This window comes from Mesoplodon bidens (genome assembly GCF_964165515.1).
Source record: "Mesoplodon bidens genome assembly, chromosome: 14".
Taxonomy (NCBI): Eukaryota; Metazoa; Chordata; class Mammalia; order Artiodactyla; family Ziphiidae; genus Mesoplodon; species Mesoplodon bidens.
In genome coordinates, this window is record NC_138170.1 from 76,386,483 (window position 1) to 76,407,664 (window position 21,182).

Sequence of the window (21,182 nt, forward strand, 5' to 3'; positions counted from 1 at the left end):
AGCTGGCTAACTAACTAATACTGAATCAGAGATGTTTATTAGATATCTAAGTGGAAATGTTAAGAGTAGGATAGGCTAGTCTGGAGTTTTGAAGCAACACCTGTTTTAGAGATTTAAATCTGGTAGTCAGCAGTTTATTGAAGGTATTTAAAACTGTGGAAATGGATGTGATAACCAAGAGAATGAGTGTAGATAGAGGAGAGGACTAAAGATTTAACAATGGGACACTCCAATATTAAAACATCAATAAAAAGAAGAGAAAATATCAAAGGAGAGAAGAGAAATGAGTGAGCTAATAGAAAAAACAAGGGAGTGTGGTATATGGAAAGCCAAGTGAAGAAAGTGTATCACTCCTTTCTTAATAAAGAAAACGGACATGTGGACACAGTGGGGGACGGGGGGTGGGACGAACTGGGAGACTAGGATTGACATATATACACTACCATGTGTAAAATTGACAGCTAGTGGGAACCTGCTGTATAGCACAGGGAGCTCGGCTCAGTGCTCTGTGATGACCTAGATGGGTGGGAGGGAGGTCCAAGAGGGAGGGGATATATGTATACATATAGCTGATTCACTTTGTTGTACAGCAGAAACTAACACACCATTGTAAAGCAACTACAGTCCAATAAAAAAATGTACTGCAAAAAAAAATTGACAATTGAGCTTAGCAATGTGGAGATCACTGATGATGTTGAGTGGAATGGTTTCAGTGCAGCAGTGGGGCAAAGCTTGATTGGCATGAGTTTAAGAAAGAGTGGGAGAGAAATAGGCCACAGTGAATACCAACGGCTTTTAAAGGAGTTTTGCTGGAAAGGGGAACAGAGAAATGGGGGTAGTAGTTATAGGGGAAGAGTGAAAAGAGGATTTTTTTAAACATGGGAGAAATGATCGTTTCTTTGTATGCTGATGGAGAATAAAGAGCATAAAACTGATGTAGGAGAGAAAGGGAAAAATTGCTAGAAACTTGTCTACGAGGAGGCAAAAAGAGATGGTTATCTAGTGAACTTGTGGAAGATTGGCTTTAGATAGGAGCTTGAAAGTTTATTACTTCTGCTAACAGGTGAGAAGGCAGATGTGTGTAGATGTGATGCTGAAAGTCTCTGAATGTTCTCTTTTGATTATTTCAAAGCCTTCATAATATAGGAAACTGATTATATGCTGAGACTGATGTTTATAAAGGAGGTGTTCGTAGGATTTCCAAAGAGAGAAGAACATCTGAAATAGTTGTCTAGGAGAGTAGGAGAATCAGTAGACAAAGATCTATGAGTTGTTTTGTCTGGCAATATTAGGGTCCCATTTGAGGTTCATGGTTGAATTTTAAAGTGAGAGCAGTCGTGGGTGGAATTGCATTTTTCTCCAGTCATGCTCAGCTTCATGTGTTCAGACTTAGAGTTGGTAGAGGACTGGATATAACCAGTGGCATAAATTTCACCAAGCAAATTCAAATCAGTGAGAGAAGGGCAAGGAATATAACAAGGATTAATCATCAGGATTAACTATGTAATCTAAACTGGGTGAGGAGAAGAGTAAGGACATCAAAAGGAATGAGGGACCGTGAAAGAGTGGTAGGATTAATGACTTGGAAGTCCCAGTGGAATCAAAGGATTATTGGGTCTGGAAGACTATAGGAAATGAGCTTGCAAGATAGGAGATTGTGGCAGAGAATAAGATGTATGAAACTGAGATTATGGAGAGATTGCTGTGTCTAAGATCTGGCAATGGGAAAGAGTGACTGAGGTAGTACGAGAAGATTATTATTATAGGAAAAAATTCAAGTAACTAACAGGTTGGAGTGCCAGGAGAATTTATTTAAATGTACACTGAAATTACCACAAATATGAAAGGAGTAGTATTAGAGAGTGATGGTGAGCCAGGCTAAAATTGTTCAGAAGTGAGGGGTATGACCTAGGGACTTCAGATGACAGCAATAATGATGGTTTAGAGGGTGAATTTGATAACCTGGTTTCAAAGCTATGGAGTTTTAGGAAGGAGGTAGGGCAAATTCTTGAAAGCTGCAATGAAAACATGAAGGACATTTACCCTACTTCTGAATCAGTGGTAGAAGTGCCATGGGAGAAACACCAGCCTCCTTTTGAGAAGGCTGCATGGGAAGCAATGTTTTTAGGGGAGAGCCAAGTTTCCCTCAGTCCAGTAAGGTAGAGAAGTTTCAGCAAGAGGCTGACACGTTTGAGAAGAGATTCATGGAGCAGAAATAAAAAGACTGATGCTGGCTGGAAATTGATTGGAGTTATTGGAGACTGTAAGATAACTGAGCATGCAGAGGAGGAAGAGTGGATGGGGGAGAAACTGAGGCCAGTTTACCTGTGTTTAGCACTCTCAACAGCTTCATGGAATGTGTCCCAGACTGTGCCTTCCACCTCATGTCTGCTCCTATTCTGTCTTGTACTTTAAGCCACCCAGTGAATTTATAAATAAATTAGCTATCATTTTCTCACTAAAAATGACACGCTTAGAATAATGGACATCCTCAGAAAGACCTGCAATCCTTCCCAGTTTTCCTTGAGTGAAATTTGTGTCAGAGTACCCTACCTATTCTTTCCATTAGCTTTAGGTGAAGAGCATCCATACCTTCCCCTTCCCCAGCAGGAGAGAGACCCTCCATTATGATCAAGAATAAGGGGTCAGGGCCCTGGACTCCTTATGAAAGGCTAGAAGGGAGAATCCCCACAGCAGTGTTGCAGGTTGTTACTGAGTCTCCAAGCTTGGCAAGAGGTTAATGACATTCCTGTTTTGTTACTTTCTACATTTATTGCTTTATGGGCAGACCATGTGGCCTATACTATTTCTACATTGTGTAGTGTATTGAGATTTTCTTCGTGGCCTAGTACATGATTAATTTTTATAAATATGCCATAGACATTTAAAAATAATGTATATATTTTAGATGTTAGGTACAAAGTTCAATGTTGAAAAAGTCTAGCATTGTCATTATAGAATTACAATTCTTTTGTGTGTGTGTGTACTTCTTTCAGCTTCTGAGAGGTGTATGTTAAAAGTTTTCATGATTTAATTTTTGTTGAATCTCCTTGGATCTAACTTTTTTCCATTATATAATTTGTTATTGTGTTGTTTGGTGAATAAAAGTTTAAATTCTTTTGAGGTATTTTATATTTTCTCAATATAAAATTTCCCTTTTTGTCACATTGATTTTTGCCCTACCTCTGCTTAGATATTAACAATGCCATTCTTGATTTAAATTGTATCATTTGACAGGAATATCTTGATATTTCCATTCTTTTCAATCTCTTTGTGTCATTCCTTTAAAATATTTTAAAAATATTTTAAATATTAAAAATAGGGGCTTCCCTGGTGGCACAGTGGTTGAGAGTCCGCCTGCCGATGCAGGGGATGTGGGTTCGTGCCCCGGTCCAGGAGGATCCCACATGCCGCGGAGCGGCTGGGCCCGTGAACCATGGCCGCTGAGCCTGCGCGTCCGGAACCTGTGCTGTGCAATGGGAGAGGCCACAGCAGTGAGAGGCCCACGTACCACAAAAAAAAAAAAAAATTAAACATAATATATTTTTTGATTTAAAATAAAACTGAATTTTGCATTTTGCTTTTTTTTAAAACCTCATGTGACAGTCTTCTTAGAATATGGGAATGTGATGCATTTCTACTTACTGTAATTACTTATATGTTTTCTCTTTTCTGCCATCTTCTTTTGTCTCTTCCTTTTATTATGCTTTCTTATTTGCCCATATTTAACTCACTTTGTGACTTGTCCTGGTTTGATCATTTTCCCCATGTTTTTCCTCTTCTAGTGCTTTAAAAATTTGAGAGCCACTATTTTCGTGCTACTTTTAAAATTTCAACGTATATTATTTAAACATACGTTTTCCTATTAACATAGATAACTGAACAATACATATAAAACTTTCTCTCTTTTATCCATTTAAATAAGATGAGATTTTTAGGATACCTTTTCTTTGCTCTTGAGCACTTCCTTCCCCCTACACAATGATCTTGAATCATCTGCAATTTTTCAGTTTTTTAAATGCCTATTATGCTTTTATAACTCCCTTCTTAACAATTATATATGTAATGTATATAAAATACATAATTACATAATAATATACATATATATCTTAACTGTATTTTACTTCATAAGCATATTATCAACAATTATTTGGATAGAAATATACATTTTCCTTGTTTCTCTGCTTGCTCGTGCATTTTTCTTTCTGTGAATTTTTATTCTTCTTTTCTTTTTCTTTGTTTGTTTTGCAGAATTATGATTTCCAGAATTTTCTTTCAGAAAGGATAAATAGGTGGCATAGTGCATTACTGCTGTTTTAGCTGCCTACTATGTCTCCTACCTTCTTATGGCAATAACATGCTTTTCTTTAGAAATTTACTCCTCTAGCCCTAGCCATTTGATGTGACCCTTGTGGCGCTGTAAGTCACTATACTCTATGTCTGTGACCACAGACATGGGTATCTGATCAATGTGTAGCCCATCATAGTACAAGATCACCTGGAGCACAGGGTTTTTTTTAAAAGAGGTGGCTCAAGTCTGATCAGTCTTTCCAGGGGATTTATATATAGCGATGCAGTTTTGATTTGTTTTTACTAGTGGGATGATATAAAATCAGACTAGTTCCAACCATGTTTTCTTCTTTTCCCACAATTTGGAGGAGGGATATATTCAGTAGGAGAGAGAATGATTCCACAGACTGAAAAACAAACAAACAGATTGAGGAGAAAAAGAGAGAGAGAGGAAGAGTTGATGATAATAGTTGAGACTCTGGGCACAGTCAGACCTGCATGACCCCCTTTCTTCCCAGTTGTTTGAGCCAATAGAGTCCCTCTTCTCTTTTTAAGACTTATTTGTTATTTATTTTTGGCTGCATTGGGTCTTAGTTGTGGCATGCGGGATCATTCGTTGGGGCGCGTGGGTTTTCTCTTCAGTTGTGGTGTGCAGGCTCCAGGACGCGTGGGCTCTGTAGTTTGTGGTGCGCAGGCTCTCTAGCTGAGGTGCCTGAGCTCAGTAGTTGTGGCGCGCAGGCTTAGTTGGCCCCCGGCATGTGGGATCTTAGTTCCCTGACCAGGGATCGAACCCGTGTCCCCTGCATTATAAGGCGGATTCTTTACCACTGGACTACCAGGGAAGTCCCTTTTTAAAAAAATATTTATTTATTTATTTATTTATTTATTTATTTATTTAGGCTGCACTGGGTCTTAGTTGCAAATAGAGTCCCTCTTCTGTTTAAACTTATTTGAATTAGATTTATTTCATTTGCACCTGAAATAATCCTAACCAATGCAGGTAGAAGACTTTCTGAGTTCTTGCATGTTGAAAAACGTCTTTATTTTGTCCTCATACTTGAATGATAGTTAATCTGGGCAAAGAATTTCACCTTTTCCTTTAGCCCCCTGTAGACATTTCTCCATTCCTCTCCAGTTTTATTCTTGTCCAAAGACTTATTGCTATCTTAAAGATTATTGTGTTTAGTTACTTATTATGTTTGTTGTTTCTAATATTTAGAGAGGACAAACCAAATAAACATCACCCTTTAAGATTTTTGCTTTAACAAAACATTTCTACCTGGCTATACATGAAATAGTTCACTTATTTATTTTTCACCAGCTAAGGTGATTTAAAGTAAATATTTTCAAGCCTATATTCAGGTTTTAGTTCTGAATGCTTTATAAATATGTCACATATTTCTTGGATTTGGGGACTTCAGAATTAGATCCAGTGTTTGAGAATCTGACTGATCCTGAATATCATGGGAAGATTATTTTATAATTCTTAAATCCTATACTTAACTTATGAATATCAGTTGTGCTTGCTTTAAGAAACGACTGATATTTTGTTGATTCAGCTTTTATTATTATTCAATATAAGCTTATTCAGCTTTTTATCTTCTGTGATTTCTTGGTCTTGTTCTATTATTCTCACACAGAGTCTGTCCTTCTATGTGTTAATCCACAACAAAAAGTGACACTTGATGGTTTCTGCTCTTCCAATATTAGCTAAGCACTTTATAAACCTGAGATAGCTATAAAACACTGATATAGAAAGTTTTGATCTACCTCCTAATACTTTGGTGAAAATTTAAGAAAAGAAAGTAAAGTGAGTCTTCTTTTGGTTTTATGTTGGTTTAGGGAATATTATAATGTAATAAGGAAAAATGATATTTTAAATGAAGCTAGGTCTTATTCCATTTAGCTTTTGGTAGCTTATAATTGAATTCATTTGTAAAAGAATACTGATCCAAAATATTTCATGCAATTGATGAACTACAGTATTAGACTTTGGGCTTTGGGAAGGCTATAGTGAAGGCAGGGACCAGGGCTTATGGACCTTAATTGCTTCTTTCTAATTACTGAGAAAACGAACTTCTCTTACTAGGGAAAGTAGGTCAATGTTACTCGAATAGTCACTAGCTCTTAATAGTCATGGGCTTTTTTTTAGCAGCAGGCTTCATGGTAGTCATAGCCTAGACCCCTGATATTGGCACTGGAGTACACAAAAGAATTATCTAAACTTGTTGAAAATGTATAATTCTGATTCTTAACTTCAGAGATACTTACTCACTAGGTTTGGGGAAGATACCAGGAATTTGTGTGTGTGTGTGTGTGTATTTATGTGTGTTTTTGACAAATATCTTTTTTTCTTTTTCTTAAATTGAAGTACAGTTGATTTACAATGCTGTGCCCATCTCTTCTGTGCAGCAAGGTGACTCAGTTATACACATAGAAACATTCTTTTTTAATATTTTTTTCCATTATAGTTTATCACAGGATATTGAATATATAGTTCCCTGTGCTATATATTAGGACCTTGTTTATCCATTCTAAATGTAACAGTTTACATCTACCAACTCCAAACTCCCAGTCCATCCCTCTCCCTTGGCAACCACAAGTCTGTTCTCTATGTCTATGAGTCAGTTTATGCTTTGTAGATAGGTTCATTTGTGCCATATTTTAGATTCCACATATAAATGATATCATATGGTGTTTGTCTTTCTGACTTACTTCACTTAGTATGATAATCTCTAGTTGCATCCATGTTGCTGCATGGATGTGGTATATATATATATACCACATCTTCTTTATCCATTCATCTGTTGATGGACATTTAGGTTGTTTCCATGTTTTGGCTATTGTGAACAGTGCTGCTATGAACATAATGGTGCGTGTATCTTTTTGAATTATAGTTTTGCCTGGATATATTTCCAGGAGTGGAATTGCTGGATCATGTGGTAATTCTATTTTTAGTTTTCTGAGGAACTTCCATACTGTTTTCCGTAGTGACTTTACCAACTTATATTCCCACCAACAGTGTAGGAGCGTTCCCTTTTCTCCACACCCTCTCCGGCATTTGTTATTTGTCGACTTTTTCATGATGGCCATTCTGACTGGTGTGAGGTGGTACCTCACTGTAGTTTTTTGTTTGTTTTTTTTTTTTTTGCGGTACGTGGGCCTCTCACTGTTGTGGCCTCTCCCTGTTGTGGCCTCTCCCGTTGTGGAGCACAGGCTCCAGACGCGCAGGCTCAGCGGCCATGGCTCACGGGCCCAGCCGCTCCGCAGCACGTGGGATCCTCCCGGACCGGGGCACGAACCCCCATCCCCTGCATCGGCAGGTGGACTCTCAACCACTGCGCCACCAGGGAGGCCCTCTCACTGTAGTTTTGATTTGCATTTCTCTAATGATTAGTGATGTTGAGCATCTTTTCATGTGCCTACTGGCCACCAGTATGTCTGCTTTGGAGAAATGTCTATAAGGTCTTCTGCCCATTTTTTGATTGGGTTTTTGTTGTTGTTGTTGTTGAGTTTGTATATTTTGGAGATTATCTAGCCCTTGTGGGTCGCAACATTTTCAAATATTTTCTCCCATTCCGTAGGTTGTCTTTTCAATTTATTTTTTTTATGGCTTTCTTTTCAGTGCAAATCTTGTAAGTTTGATTAGGTCCCATTTGTTTATTTTTGTTTTTATTTCTATTGCCTTGGGAGACTGACCTAAGAAAACATTGGTACAATTTATGTCAGAGAGTGTTTTGCCTATGTTCTCTTCTAGGAGTTTTATGGTGTCATTTGACAAATATCTTAAGTATCAATAGTTCTGATACTGGTTTTAAAAAGACCAGTTTGAAACCTGGCTAGATGTTAGCACTAGGTGGATTTTCCCATGCACCAAAAAAACCTGCCTGCCTGTAATAATAAGCTTCAAATACCAGCTGGTGTTCAAGGACAGTTCTGACTCCAATGGCTTCCATATTGTACTACTAACTTCAGTTCTTATCTCTGACACCTCTAGACTTGGTGTCCATATGCGCTTTTTCCAGAATTTGGATTTTGGCCTCTTCTCTAGTGGCTGTGGCTTGACTTATCCAGTAATCTAAGTGTCTTCTGTTCCCTCAAGTACTTTGTACTTCACAGAACCAGTGACCTACCCTGGCCACTGGGCTGGACTTAGTTTCCCTTAGAGAATGGTGAGTCACACAGCAATAATGTCATTATAAATTCTGGTGAGATTATAGACGATTATTATCTACATTTTCACACTTGTACTCTCCTAATGAACATGAATTACTTCTATGAAAATTCTAACACAACAAAAAAATGAGAAAAATGTTCACATCCTAAAATATCACAGATAATTCTAGCCAGAGGAGGACCATGTGAGAAGAACTGTAACAGTTCTGGTAAAACTGGTTAGTCATTTTTCCAATGTAGCTTCTCTCTTCTGAGCATTTCCTATCTTTCACTGCCATATAAGATTTCTTAGGGCACATAATGGACTCATTATAGCAGTTTACTTCTCCTTGCTTAATTTTTTTTGACCTTTAAAGTGAGTCTTTCTCTCCCTTATCAGCTCTCCTCTTAAATCCTAGGACCATGACATTGACCTTTATAGCTTATGCTACAGTTTTGTGGTGTCAGTTTGATCATGTCACTTCCCACCTCCACCCTCTCGTCTAATCCTCAGTTTAAACTGCTTCAGTGGTGTCCTATTTTTCGTAGAGACTGAAGTCTGTAACATGGTCTTAAATGTGTATTCTCATCTTTATTTACTTTTCCGGCCTTCGTTTTGCACTCCCACCATTTTCTTCCCTCTCAGCAGAGGTTGCACAGGCTCTTTCTTTTGCTTAGAACTTGGCCCCCCTCTCCTCCCTTCTTCGCTTATTTAATTCCTACTCATCTCTTCAGTTCTCACTCACATCTTGGACAAATATTCCCTGACTTCTGAACAAGGAAAACCTTCCAATTTTAATTCTCATGTTAGCCTGTACGCCTCCTTCCTGAAACTATAATTTTATATTTATTTGTGTGATTATTTTACTGGTGTCCACCAGTCCACCTAGAAGTTTAAGATCCATGAGAACCGTGATTATCTGCTTTTCTCAATATTGAATCCCAGCTTCTAGCACCGTGCCTGGTACACAGCAGGTACTCTTTTGTATTTGTTGAGGGAGTGATTATACTTTCTGAATTAAATAATTAAATTGAATTAAAGAATATACATACCAATTATGATAAACACATTAGCATGGCTAGAGTAGCATTCAGAAAAGGGGTCGCCTTCCTGCCTCTGCCCCATAGGTCTCAGACTTGCTTGTTATGATTAGATAGACTGTACAGACCACTAGACCAGATATTTAACTATAACTAAAGACGCTTTTAAACTCAGACCTTATAAAGGTGACCAGTTCCTTTGTTTAGAATGTCAACCTGGCATTAACACTATTTACAGTTTACATATATGTAGTTAAGTATGAATATTTGTTCACCAATTCTAGGATATGAAAATTATCACATTAATTAGTTTTTTTTGAATCAAACTAAACGGTCCTCACTGCTGCCCACCTTGGCTGGCAGGAAGTCTGATCTCAGTCAAGCTTAGACTGCTCGCTCTTCCAGAGACCCATGCCCTTGTTCTCAAGGCTGCCGTGTGTCTTGTTGCGATCTCCGCATTCCTAGTGTCTCTTCTAAGCGGGCAAGCCTGTCTTGCATTTGGGAAAATCAGATATTCCCATTTTTTTCCTTAGTCTCCTTGGTCTGGCTTCCTCTTTTCAGTGCCACCAGAAGCCTCTCTCTCCCTTTACTCTAGACCCACTTAGCACACTCCCTAAAAGGGACTATTGAAACACAAAACTGTTTGCTTTCTGCTGGAGGTGAGGAGGTAAGGATCCCTTAGGATCTTAGAAATATAATATCGACTTCTCTTTCCTTGCTTTCTCCTTTGGGAAGGAGAAAGGAGATATTAATACCACTTACTTACTTTATTAATAACTCATTTTGTACATATGTGCATATATAAAGACTAATAAAGGTTCTGATATCAGCTCCTTTTTTTTTTATTACCAAGGTGATAAGAACCAATTACTATGGGTTCCTAGGAAGTAATTCTGATCTAGTCTGAACACCCCACTCATTTCCTGTATTGTCAGGAGTGTGCTGGGATGTTTGTGTCTTACATCAGTATTCTTACTACTAACTCTGTGCCCCTACCTTTGCATTTACTCAAACATAATCTTAAGAATAGATTTGTTTTTAACCATCTGATTTCTATAATGCTTTGATTCCCTTAAAACAGATGGCTGGGTTAATCTGTGACAGTTAAAGGGACACTTCTGTGCTTCAAATGAAGTGTGGAGTCAGTCCTTTCTGCATTCAGATTGCAATTATGTTGCTCATTGCAATTATGTTGCTTATTGCAATTTTGACTTTCTGCTAGTGGTTCTTAAATGGGGGTGATTTTTGCCTGTCAGGGGACATCCAGCAGAGGGTTTGATTCTCATGACCCTAGGGGTGCTACTGGCATCTAGTGGGTAAAGACCAAAGATGCTGTGAAACATCCTATGGTGCTCAGGACAGCCTCCCCATTAAAAAAAAATCTGACTCAGTAGGTCTGTGTCTTTATTCCCACCTTGCCCCTAGGTTCTTCATGACAGTTTTTTAATTTTATTTTTTAATTATTTTTTAGATTCCATATATATGTGTTAGCATACAGTATTGTTTTTCTCTTTCTGACTTACTTCACTCTGTATGACAAGAATAAAGACACAGACCTACTAGAGAATGGACTTGAGGATACGGGGAGGGGAAGCGTAAGCTGGGACAAAGTGAGAAAGTGGCATGGATATATATATACACTGCCAAACGTAAAATAGATAGCTAGTGGGAAACAGCCGCACAGCTCAAGGAGATCAGCTCGGTGCTTTGTGACCACCTATAGGGGTGGGATAGGGAGGGTGGGAGGGAGAGAGATGCAAGAGGAAAGGGATATGGGGACATATGTATATGTATAACTGATTTGCTTTGTTATGAAGCAGAAACTAACACACCATTGTAAAGCAATTATACTCCAATAAAGATGTTTACAAAAAAAAAAAAAATCTGACCCAGAGTGTCAAAAGTATTGAATGTTGAGGAAACTTGTCCTATGAAAATTACTTAACCTTTCTAGACTTAGTTTCCTCATCTATGAAACAGAGATAACAATATCTACTTACAGGTCTGTTGTGCAGCAAAAATTAGATAATACTGTAAACAGTGAAACTAAATAGATGGTAGTTATAAATATTAATATTAAATAATATAAGAGCTGAAGGTTTCTGAGAGCACGTTGACCACTGTTTCAAATGCACTTGGCTTTCCTTATGCTGGTTACTGCTCAGGTGACCACTTCTGTGCAGGATTTGACCTGCTACCCTTCAGTGTAACCTGAGAGCACTTTGTTTCAGGCTTCTCTTCACACCTCTCACTTCCTGAGCAGGGCTTCTTTGACAGCTCTGAGTGGACAGGTGGGACCCTGTTCTACACTCATGCAAGTGCAAACCTGAAATGTGGGGCCTTTAGCACCCTTAGGGCCACCCTTGATTGTTGAAGTACTGAGTTGATGAATAAATGCTTCCTTTCCCTTTTTGTCCCCTTGGTGGACTGCCCTGAGACTGCTCATTTCATGAAGCTCCCAGATGGTTCTGAGCACCAGTCACCCAAGACAGTGGCCAACTTGACACCATACAGATCCTTCTGTTGACTTTTCCTCCTTCTCTGTTTCACTCCTCTTGCTCTCTGAGATCATTTCCCAAATAAACTGCTTGCATGTAGGCTTTTTTTCTGGACTCTGTTTTCAGGAAACCCTATTGGTGACACTGCTCATCCAAGAGATAGGGAAATGGAGGCCCAGAAGGGTGAGGTAACTTGTCAAAGGTCGTACAGTTAGTGCTAAAGTCAACATTAGAAACAATATCCCCTTATACTTTTATAGCGTTCTTGCCACCGCACCATAATTTCTCTCCACATTATAGTTTGCCTCAGCTTATCAATGCTATGTATGTGCTAACTGTTTTGGTTATTATTAGGGACTGTTAAAATATGACAGGGAGGCATATGCTAGTAAAATGAGTGGGTTTCTAGAATGCCAGCAAAAACTGTTTGTGCCATGGTTTAAAAATTATTTGAAGATTTTTAGGTGTTCAACCATCTGAAATGTCTACAAAAATATACCACAAGTTTACATGATACTTAAATATACATATAATTGTACTTCTATAAGGTTTGAATAACAAGAGGTATTGTTAAAAACATTCACCAAATATCTATGTTATTTGTTATTTCACAAAAGCTGTGGGTCATTTTAAGACATGAAAAAGGCATTGACTCTGGCAAAAATGAAATCACACTGAAGAGTGCTCAAAATTGTTGATCAAATGTGTTGTAAAAAAAGGATTTAGAGTTAGTTCTTAAAGCATCTATAATAAATCTGATAAGTTAACAGAAGGCAAAAATATATTGTTACTTTATGTGGTATTTACCTTGGCCTGTCTGCAGCATTACATTTTCCAGGAGCTGGAAAAAGCATGGTGTTCTTCTGCATAGACGGATCTTCTGTCACAATCTAATTCACAGTTGCTCTTCACAAACTGTAAACTCATGCCAAGTGAGAGTTGATGCATTAATCCATGTTAATATCTGTGAAAATGCATGTGAACACAGTGAGTGAGTCATCCTAGAGTCTGGATTACTGTGCTGAAGAACAAAAATATCAGCAGTGTTTCTCCATTTGTGAGCTCAGAAAAGCATTAAGCCTCAGCTTAACTACCTCAGGAAGCACTGGATTTATACCAGTCATGCTGGATCAGGGCTTATTTTCTGTCAGAGTGGTGGTTCTGTTCTAAAAGGAGATGAGAAATAGAGATGGTTTTGGAGACAGACAACAGGATAACCAATTCTGAGGCGTAGGTACTGGACTGCCGTATGTTAGAAAGCATTCATGTTTTCCACCCAAATAGCCCAAGCAGGAGCAATTAATTGTATGTTTTTGTTGGTTTGGTTTTGTTTTTCCCAGACTTGGAAAGTTAAGAGATGCTAGGTTGAAAACTTGCCTCAGAATGGAGATTTTCTTGTTGGTGCTGGCCCATCCATGATCTCCAGGCTATTTACCTTGTCCTAAAGGCCCACTTAGTATGTGACAAGAACTTGTGTGTCATCCTAAGTAACCTGGACTCTGTCTTAAGAAAACTGGCTAGACAATGGCAGTTTTTAAGCAGGGGAATGACTTCAGATATTTATATTACCAGTGATCAAGAGTTGGGGGGAACTGGTGCTGGAAAGACAATTTTGATGCTATTGTTGTAATATAACTAAGAGATGATGAAAGATTTCACTTAGAAAGTGTAGGTGGGGCAGTGAGCACTCATTCAACTTTGGAGTAAGAAGAAATTATTTATTTCACTTGTTGATTGTATACTTTCACAATACGTATTTTGTGCATTCTTTCCATCACTGTTGGCTTTTCCTCAGATAGCTATTGTACTTTTAACATTTATTGGCATTCATTCATTCATTCACTTAGCTATTTATGGACATCAAACATAGGCTAGATTCTATACACAGCAAGAGGAAAGAAAAAATAAAGGTTACATGAAAACTGACCTGAGTATAGTGACAGATCCAGAGCTTGATTCCTGCTTAAAGGCAGTTGTAATCTACTGGAGGGGGTCTAACTTTCTTTTAAAAATGGTTATATTTATTCCTTCATAGAGAAAAATAAGCACTAAAGAACCAAGAGATGTGAATTCTATTTTTGCCACTAAATTTCTGAATCATCTTAGATAAATCATTTCTCTAGTTGTCAGTCTACTAATTTGTAAAATAAAAGCTTGCAACTTTAAAATGCTAGGAGCTGCTCAGCATCATTATTAGAGAAATAAATGTAAATCCAAACCACAAAGATATCACTTCACACCCAGCAGAATGGCTATAATAAATAAGTTAAGCAATAACAAATGTTAGTGAAGATGTGGAAAATGTGAATCCTCATACATTACTGATGCAGTCACTTGGGAAATAGTTTGGCAGCTTTTAGAAAAGTTAAACATAAAACTACCATGTGATCCAGCAATCCTACTCTAGGTTTTACCCGAGAGAAACAAAAACATATGTCCAAACAAAGACTTGTGAGTGAATGTTTACAGCAACATTATTCTTATAGCCCAACACTGGAAGCAGTCTTAATGTCCATCAAGTGAGTGTGTAGACAAAATGTGGTAGATCCATATGATGGAATACTATTCAGCGATAAAAAGGAATGAACTACTGACATATGCTACTTCATGAATGAACCTCAAAAACATTATTCAAAGTATCCATACAATATCCAGACATATTGTATGATTCCATTTATATAACATGTCCAGAGAGGCAAATTTACAGAGACAGAAGGTAGATTGGTGGTTACTTGGGCCTGTGGATAGGATGTGTTTAAATGGGCATGAGGGATCTTATTGGGGAATGAAATGTTCTAAAACTGACTTATGATCATGGTTGCACCATTCAACAAAGTTATTAAGAATCATTGAATTGTAAACTCAAATGGATGAATTCTATAATTTGTGAAATATATCTCAGTAAAGCTGTGTGAAATATGCTAAAAACCATGGAAATGGCCTCTGATTCCAGTATCCTTTGAGAGACATGCAGACAAGAGACATACTATGGTCAGAGTCAGCACATTTTCTGAATGTGATTTCTATATTCTTGCAAAGAACCATTACTGGAATTTTTCCAATACTCTTCCTTCAGTGCTTCTCATAATGTGATTTGATTTGTTTTGCCTCAGACTTTAATATTTCACATCCATCAAGCATTTGCCTGGGGGGAACCATATCTTCTTTTGTTTTCTCAGAAGGATAAAGGTGGTCTGGGGTATAAGAGTTGGCCTAGAGTACATTATGGGGATGACTCTACCTTGAGCAAGAGCTTCACACTATATAACAAAAGCTGACTGATTAATAGCTAAGGAAATGCAAACATAAAGAGCTAGCACCTTCAGAGCCACTCAGGAATTTGTGCACATTGTCTTTAAATGTTATTCTCTATAAACTGATTAATAAGTTTCATAGATATGTTTTCATTTTTGTTCTGCTTCCCAGCCACTTTTTCTTTTAAATTTTTTTAAAAATTAATTTCTCTTCATTCACTAACTGAGTTACATGTTAACCCTTCTTTTTAAGTATTCTTATTCTTTTCCATGTTACCTATTCTCTTTTGACTTTTTTTCCTTTTTGGAACTTTCGATTCCTTCTTTTTGAGAGTAGTATTTGAATATGAAAATCCTTGCAAAATGTAAACTCTACTAGGGAAAAATATTGTGAAGAGAAATAGAATCTCAGGAAATCAATTTGCTTTTTTTTCCTCAAGTGTTTATTGATGTAAGACTCAAGTAAAATCAAAACACTGAAAAGATTTTAGCAAATCACTTCTTGAATGCATTTCCTCTGAAGGTATGTGCTCACTTAGGTGAAACAATTAAACCTTTTTACAGTGTGAAATCCCATTTAGCAATTCCTCATATCCTAGAACTCTAGGACTGTTAAAGAGGTAATTATCCTGGACTCACCAAAAATATTTTGTATTAGTTTGTCTAGACAAGTCTAGTGTCATAATTAAAAGAATAACAAACTGGACTTTAAGGGAAACAAACATACCCTACAAACAGCAGAGGCTTATTAAGGCATACCTGAGCAAAGTCTGACTTTTACTTAATAGCACAAGAAAAGTAGAGCCTGGATGATAATAGCAAACACTTATTAAGTGTGTACTATGTGCCAGAACATCAGGGAACAACTCATTTAATTTTCTGAATATTATAGATGAGGAAACTGAAACAAAGATATGTAAAGCAATTTGCCCAAGCTCACAGGCTAGAAAGGGGCAAAGCTGGGTTTTGAACCCAGGTAGCCTTGCTCCAGTCTATGTGCCTAACTGTAACACTTTACTGCCTTGCTAAGTAGATGAGATTCTGCACATGGTGCACAACAAGTGTTCAGTAGATACTTAAAGAATAAGAAAACACCATACCAAATAATATGGAAGTATACTATTGCTACTGGAGGTATACTACTGGAAGTATACTATTACAAACTGGGAATAGAAAGACAGAGAGCAATGCCTTCAAGAATCTGATGGAAAATAATTTATTACTTAGCATCCTATAACAAGCCAAACTTTTAATCAAATAAAAATAATTTTGATATCAAATACTCAGAAAATTTACCTTCCGTTCATTTTTATTAGAAAGCTACTGGAGTGTAGATGCTAAATTTTAAAAAGCAGTATTATGGGATAGAGGAAATCATGAATCTATCATGGAATTTTCCAGAAGTGATCAGGATGAAGGGAAAAGGAAGACCCAAGAGAACAGCTCTGTCACAGGCCTGGAGAGCAACCAGTCCAGAGCAGAGTAGGAGTGCTCTGGAGAGAGATTATCCAGAAAAAAGGAATTGATATGTTTTGAAATCCTTGAACATTTGAAAATTATATAGTAAGTATATGGCATATCTAATGGGACATTTGGGTATAATAAAGGAAAATAATCAGAAAATTAAGCAAGAGAATAACTGGCAATTATTTTTTGTTGTTGTTGTTTTTTTTGCATTACGTGGGCCTCTCACTGTTGTGGCCTCTCCCATTGTGGAGCACAGGCTGTGGACGCGCAGGCTCAGTGGCCATGGCTCACGGGCCCAGCTGCTCCGCGGCATGTGGGATCTTCCCGGACCGGGGCACGAACCCGTGTCCCCTGCATCGGCAGGTGGACTCTCAACCACTGCGCCACCAGGGAAGCCCAATAACTGGCAATTATTATAGTAAATCCATGTGGAAATGGAGCCATATACAAATGGCTTATATGATTTTTTTTATCTGTGTGAATCATTATACCATAAAAAGATAAATAAAAGTGATTGGAAAAACAAATACAATGCTATAGCAGTTGGAAGGAAGAAGAGAGCACTTCCAGCTATGGTGGTTGAGAAGGTCTCCTGAAGGGGTGACCTTTGAGCTGTGATGAGCTTTGTAAAATGAATAGGATTTCTATAAGGTGAGATGTGAGACAGGCTTTTGGGTAGGGAGAAAGGAGTAAATAAAACCTCAGATGGGGAAAACCTGTAGTGTGTTTAGAAAATGGTGGTAGTCCAAATATGGTTACTTGCAATTGCCTTTGATGGAGGGGTGGAGGCAAAAGCTGGGAAGATAGATTAGGAGCATGAGGAACGTAAGTGACAACTTGTGATAAGTACTGTATGTTCCTGACTCACAATTGCCATCTGGTAAATACTTTTTGAATAAATACATTCCCTATTAGGTGGTATACAATTGACTTAGTGCCTAGATTGATCTGAATTTTCCTTGAGCAAGGAACGTTGTCATATATTTCAGCCCACCACTGATGCATAAGCAAGCACCTGCAGAAAAGAGAAAGGACGAAATTTAAAATCCATCAGCAGCTCTTTATGCAAAGGCCAATTAAAACTGGGAAGCCTTCAAAATGGTACATGTTAACTCCTTTCATACATTTTTTCATAAAATTTGAAATGTTTATATGTAACATCACAAGTCAGGAAGTGAGATAACTTGGACATGGAGAAGAAAATCAGTGAATATTGAAATTAGAAACATCTGTTTAAATAGAAGAGAGAAAGGTTTTGGTTAAAAGTTGGATGGAATAAATTGGTAGTGAAGAATTAAGAGTGAAATGGGAATTCGTGAGTGACTGGTTGGACAAGAAAGTGCATATCAACTGTATGGAAAAAGAAAATACTTTTGAGTTGGATTTTGGATTTTGGATGTTGGTCATCCAAGATTTGGGCAAGACACTTAACCTTACTGAACTTCAGTTATACTCAGGTCATAAGGCGGTTGGTTATAATGAGATATTGGATATAAAATATCTATCACTGTGTGCCTGTTATGTTGTAGTTCTCAATAAATGATAGTAACCTTTCACCATTCCTCCACTTTCCCTGTCCCCCCATAACAGAATAATTGCTTAGCTTCCACACTAAAGTTCAGTTAGTAAAATGCAGAAAATTTCTATTCACAAAGTCAGACAGAATTTACTTGCTAGATATCTACCCTGGTGCTGGATGTCTTTTCATATTTGATCTGACTAGACACCAAATTCCATCTGGAGTTTATAAAACATCTCTCACTTATAATTTTCAAACAGATTTTTCTGCATGTGTCTGCTGGATGGTTTGAAAGCTCTAAAGAGGAATAAAATGGTGTGAAAGAATTCCAGGGTAGTATGTAGATTTCCCCATTATAACAAATAGTTTTTTTTTTAACATCTTTATTGCAGTATAATTGCTTTACAATGTTGTGTTAGTTTTTGCTGTATAACAAAGTGAATCAGCTATATGTATACATATATCCCCATAGCCCCTCCCTCTTACGCCTCCCTCCCACCCTCCCTATCCCACACCTCTAGGTGGTCAAAAAGCACTGAGCTGATCTCCCTGTGCTATGCAGCTGTTTCCCACTAGCTACCTATTTTACATTTGGTAGTATGTACATGTCCATGCCACTCTCTCACTTTGTCCCAGCTTACCCTTCCCCCTCCCCGTGTCCTCAAGTCCATTCTCTACGTCTGTATCTTTATTCCTGTCCTGCCCTTAGGCTCTTCAGAAACAATTTTTTTTTTTTTAGATTCCATATATATGTGTTACCACACGATATTTGTTTTTCTCTTTCTGACTTACTTCACTCCGTATGACAGACTCTAGCTCCATCCACTTCACTACAAATAACTCAATTTCATTTCTTTTTATGGCTGAGTAGTATTCCATTGTATATATGTGCCACGTCTTCTTTATCCATTCCTCTGTTGATGGACACGTAGGTTGCTTCCATGTCCTGGCTATTGTAAATAGAGCTGCAGTGAACATTGTGGTACATGACTTATTATGGTTTTTTGAATTATGGTTTTCCCAGGACATACGCCCAGCAGTGGGATTGCTGGGCCATATGATAGTTCTATTTTTAGTTTCTTAAGGAACCTCCATACTGTTCTCTGTAGTGGCTGTATCAATTTACATTCCCACCAACACTGCATAGAGTTCCCTTTTCTCCACACCCTCTATGCCTCCGTTCCCTTTTCTCCACACCCTCTCCAGCATTTATTGTTTGTAGATTTTTTGATGAGGCCATTCTGACTGGTGTGAGGTGATACCTCATTGTAGGTTTGATTTGCATTTCTCTAATGATTAGTGATATTGAGCATCCTTTCATGTGTTTGTTGGCAATCTGTATATCTTCTTTGGAGAAATGTCTATTTAGGTCTTCTGCCCATTTTTGGCTTGGGTTGTTTGTTTTTTTGATACTGAGCTGCATGAGCTGCTTGTATATTTTGGAGATTAATCCTTTGTCAGTTGCTTCATTTGCAAATATTTTCTCCCATTCTGAGGGTTGTCTTTTTGTCTTGTTTATGGTTTCCTTTGCTGTGCAAAAGCTTTTAAGTTTCATTAGGTATAATTCATTTATTTTTGTTTTTATTTCCATTTCTCTAGGAGGTGGGTCAAGAAGGATCTTGCTGTGATTTATGTCATAGAGTGTTCTGCCTATGTTTTCCTCTAAGAGTTTGATAGTGTCTGGCCTTACATTTAGGTCTTTAAGCCATTTTGAGTTTATTTTTGTGTATGGTGTTAAGGAGTGTTCTAATTTCTTTCTTTTACATGTAGCTCTCCAGTTTTCCCAGCACCACTTATTGAAGAGTCTGTCTTTTCTCCATTGTATATTCTTGCCTCCTTTATCAAAAATAAGGTGACCATATGTGCGTGGGTTTATCTCTGGGCTTTCTATCCTGTTCCATTGATGTATATTTCTGTTTTTGTGCCAGTACCATACTCTCTTGATTGCTGTAGCTTTGTAGTATAGTCTGAAGTCCAGGAGCCTGATTCCTCCAGCTCCATTTTTCGTTCTCAAGATTGCTTTGGCTATTCAGGGTCTTTTGTGTTTCCATACAAATTGTGAAATTTTTTGTTCTAGTTCTGTGAAAAATGCCATTGGTAATTTGATAGGGATTGCACTGAATCTGTAGATTGCTTTGGGTAGTATAGTCATTTTCACAGTGTTGATTCTTCCAATCCAAGAACATGGTATATCTCTCCATCTGTTTGTATCATCTTAATTTCTTTCATCAGTGTCTTTATTTTGTGTGTGTGGTATGCGGGCCTCTCACTGCCGTGGCCTCCCCTGCTGCAGAGCACAGGCTCTGGATGCGCAGGACCAGTGGCCATGGCCCACGGGCCCAGCCGCTCTGCGGCATGTGGGACCATCCGGACCGGGTCACGAACCCACGTCCCCTGCATCGACAGGCAGACTCTCAGCCACTGCGCCACCAGGGAAGCCCCATCAGTGTCTTATAGTTTTCTGCATACAGGTCTTTTGTCTCCTCAGGTAGGTTCATTCCTAGGTATTTTACTCCTTTTGTTGCAGTGGTAAATGGGAGTGTTTCTTTAATTTCACTTTCAGATTTTTCATCATTACTGTATAGGAATACAAGAGATTTCTGTGCAAGAGTTTTGTATGCTGCTACTTTACCAAATTCATTAATTAGTGCTAGTAGTTTTCTGGTAGCATCTTTAGGATTCTCTATGTATAGTATCATGTGATCTGCAAACAGTGACAGATTTACGTCTTCTATTCCAATTTGGATTCCTTTTATTTCTTTTTCTTCTCTGATTGCTGTGGCTAAAACTTCCAAAACTATGTTGGATAATAGTGGTGAGAGCGGACAACCTTGTCTTGTTCCTGATCTTAGAGGAAATGGTTTCAGTTTTTCACCACTGAGAATGATGTTGGCTGTGGGTTTGTCATTAATGGCCTTTATTATGTTGACATAAGTTCCCTCTATGCCTACTTTCTGG